The following is a 3,939-nucleotide window of genomic DNA, read 5'->3' as shown; positions in this document are numbered from 1 at the left end:
TGTGGTTGACAATGTGACTGATTAAACACATCTCTAAATTAAAGATGTACATATACATGCACACTGCACACATTGAATCATCTACAAATTTGAACTTCAACTTCACGCTGCAGACACTACTTTTCAAGGATCTCATCTGATTATTTCACCTTCTTGTGGGATCTTGGTATCTTGTGACAATTGTTAACATATGCTCCCAAGTATTGAAAAGTATCCAGGTGGATCTAGGTGCTCCCAATATCTTGGCATCAAGATATTACTTAAGTATTCATATCTTCTCCTATAGCAAGCAATGATAAATGAGATAAATACCAAAATCTATATATGAAATTTGGGGAAAAAGAAGAATCTCAATTTGAATTAGTACAACTACAAAAAATAGAGAAATCTAATTATCATATGTGACCTTATACAGTGATTTTACATACATAAGATGTAAGAGCTATAAATGCACTGTAGGTTATGATTGCAAATCTTCCCCTTAATCTCGGTAAGGATAAGTCACCTCAAATCCATTGGAAATATCCTTTGTATACATTACCTCCAACAAATAATGTAGATATTCCTAAAGCCCATTTGCTCTGAAAAATTCTGTCCTGGAGACCCAAATAAGAATTTTCCTAAAAATGAGACTAGCACAAAAACTGAACAAAAATACAGCAAACTACATGAATAAAAATGGAATTTTGAGGGCTAGAAGGTTTCTGTTTATAAAAATCAAATGGCTCCTGTTTTGAGTGTACCTAGATTGAATTGTACTTGAAGAGTTAAGGAAATATGTTTAATAAGGATCAGAGGTCACCAACAATAACAGATTTTGGAAAAACAGCAAAATAAAACCTTTATCAAGAGCTTTAAAATAGATTTGAGAGGAATCATTAGCAGACTCTATCAAAAATGTAACACAAGGTCTACAAAATCTCAGGTAGCTGTGATGTCTTCTAGATATCAGTTGAGATCTTTACTTCCACTCTCCCCATAATTATGTTCATTATATATTCTCAAGTCCAAAGTCAAAGTCTTCCAGAATTATATTACTCAACGTTTTGAATGATTGTATCAGTCAGGATAGGATAGGCTTTACGGCAATAACAACCCCCAAATTTCAGTGACTTAACAAACATTTATTTCTCATCCACGTGATCACAAGTGGGCTGGCAGGAGGTCTCAGCCCACCATAATCACTCACTCAGATGATAGAAGTTTCATCTCAACATGTGCTTCCATCATCTCCAGAGTAGTGAGAAAGGAACATGTAAACTTCATGCAACCTCTTGAAGATTCCGTCTAGAACTGTCCCATGTCACTCCCATTTGCTTGCATTTGTCAAAGCAAATCTTATTGCTACATCCAATGTCAAGGGGGGTGATGACTCAAAGAGGAACTGGAATGATGGTAAGCAGCCCTAATGACTACCACAGTGATGAGATATATTTTAGGATATAAATGTCATGACTCCTTGAGTCACCTCTAACTACTTCCCCCTTCAACTATGTAGAATTCTGTGTTTGTATAAGGCAGACATAAAGACTTTTTACCCCATAAATCCTCATAAACCTCACCAGAAGAACAATTCAAATTGAGCTTTCCACCACACCCCACCCCACCCCACCCCCAGCCAGAGCCGTACTGGTCCTGCAACTCTGTGGTAAGCCGCAGTGTCCGAGCTCTGTTCTGCAGGATGGGGTTTGTTAAAGTTGTCAGGAACAAGGCTTACTTCAAGAGATACCAAGTGAAGTTCAGAAGACAGCAAGAGGGCAAAACTGACTACTGTGCTCAGAAACGATTGGTAATCCAAGATAAAAATAAGTACAGCACACCAAAATACAGAACGATCGTTCATGTAATGAACAGAGATATCAATTGTCAGACTGCTTATGCTCGTATAGAAGGAGACGTGGTTGTTTGTACAGCTTATGCTCACGAACTCCCAAAGTATGATGTGAAAGTTGGCCTGACAAATTATGCTGTGGCACACTGTACTGGCCTGCTGCTGGCCTGCAGGCTTCTGAACAGATTTGGTATGAACAAAATTTACGGAGGCCAAGTCGAGGTGACTGGAGAGGAATACAATGTGGAAAGCATTGATAGTCAACCTGGTGCCTTCACCTGTTACTTCGATGCAGGACTTGCCAGGACTTCTATTGGGAATAAAGTTTCTGGGGCCCCGAAGGGAGCTGGCAATGAAGGTTTGTCTATCCCTCACAGTACCAAATGGTTCCCTAGTTATGATTCAGAAAACAAAGAATTCAGTGCTGAGGTACACCGAAAGCACATCATGGGGCAGAATGCTGCAGATTACATGTGTTATCTGATTGAAGAAGATGAGGATGCTTACAAGAAACAATTCTCTCCATTCATAAAGAACAACATAACTCCATACATGATGGAGGAGATGTATAAAAAAGCTCATGCTGCAATATGAGGGAATCCAGTGTATGAGAAGAAGCCTAAGAAAGAAGTTAAAAAGAAGAGGTGAAATCAGCCCAAAATGTCACTTCCCCAGAAGAAAGATCAAGTAGCTCAGAAGAAGGCAAGCTTCCTTAGTGCTCAAATGGGCTACCAAGAGTTAATAAACCAGACCACAATCTTCTATCAAGATTTTTCAGATAAAGACAAAACAAACTTACTGAACAAGCAAAAAAAAAGTAAAAAAACATTGAGCCCCAATCAGGTGCTCTAGGAAACCCAACACTGATGGGGAGGGTATTACTCAGAATCTTTTGGGATTCAGGAGATAGAAATCCAATTCAAACTAGCATGGGCAAAAACATAACCAAATTCAGAAAGAGCTATGGCATACCAGGCTTCAAAGTAAGACTGGATTTCAGGGCTTAAATACTGTTAGTCTTCCTTCTCTCTGTCTTTCATTCCTGGTACTCTTCTTTATCAGAATATCTCAAGCTGACTTCTCCAAGCGAGGGGATGGAAGGGAAATATGACCCTAGGGAGCTGTAGGCTTACAACCAGAAAGGAACCTAGGACTCTTCCTCACCAGCTCTACTTTGAAAGATCCTAGGAAAACCACTGAAGCTGCACCAGGGCAAAGTTTGTGAATTTGCAAAGATTGCTCTGGCTGCTGTTTGGAGAATTTGTTGAATAGAAGCAAAAGTGGAAGCACCACATGACCTTGCTGGCCAACTATTTAATGAAATTCTCTCTTCCCTCGCTTTCTGTGACACGGAATCATTATAGGTCTCTGGTAGAGGCTAAGAAGCTTTTTAGACTCATTCCTGTTGTTATCACAGATCATCTCTTGGGTTCTTCATGAACTACAAACATTGGGGGCAGTAATCCAGAGTATTATTATTCTGAGCCTGGTGTTGGAACCCAAGTGGGAAAGTTTCACAGACTGATCCTGGGTATTTCTCTTTTCCATACTTAAATCCTAGCCTTATAGTTACAACTTACTTCTCTGCTGAGCCTGCTGTTACTAATCTGCTCAAAAACAGCCACTGCTTTTTACAGTCATTTATTTAAATAAAAACTTCTCAAGTTGTCCAAAATACTGCTTCAGTTTACTTTTCCAGTTTTTCCCCCCATTTTTACTACTCAAATGTAAGTTAGTACCTTTTCACAAAAGACTCCAAAAAATTCAGATGTGTGCAGAGGGAAATGCGGTAGCCCCCCTCACCTCCTCCACTTCCCTCTCCAGAGGTGACAAGTTCAGCAGCGAAACTGACCAGGACACTATGGTCCTTCCCCTCCCCACAATCCCCATGTCCTCCACTTGCCTTTTGTCTGTAGAAAAACTTTGGTCAAAGAATAAATTTAATCCGAGAAATGATAAAATGCAGAAACAAAGGGAAAGAAATCAAATGGGACAAAATATTAACAGTTTAGTCACTAAGCAAAGTCAAGGACCTTTTATTCCTTCTCAACAGCCATAGATGATATTCTAACCCATATCCTTTAAGCTGCTTTGTAGATACCAAAATT

The 3,939-nt window shown here is 39.4% G+C and overlaps 1 pseudogene; it reads left to right on the top strand.

The window, feature by feature from the left end:
- Window positions 1-1,681: 1,681 nt before the first annotated feature.
- LOC105606852 (large ribosomal subunit protein uL18-like) lies at window positions 1,682-2,547 on the top strand (annotated as a pseudogene).
- The last annotated feature ends 1,392 nt before the right edge of the window (window positions 2,548-3,939 follow it).

Source organism: Ovis aries, chromosome 2 (genome assembly GCF_016772045.2).
Source record: "Ovis aries strain OAR_USU_Benz2616 breed Rambouillet chromosome 2, ARS-UI_Ramb_v3.0, whole genome shotgun sequence".
Lineage (NCBI taxonomy): Eukaryota > Metazoa > Chordata > Mammalia > Artiodactyla > Bovidae > Ovis > Ovis aries.
This window is presented reverse-complemented; position numbering and strand designations above follow the sequence as displayed.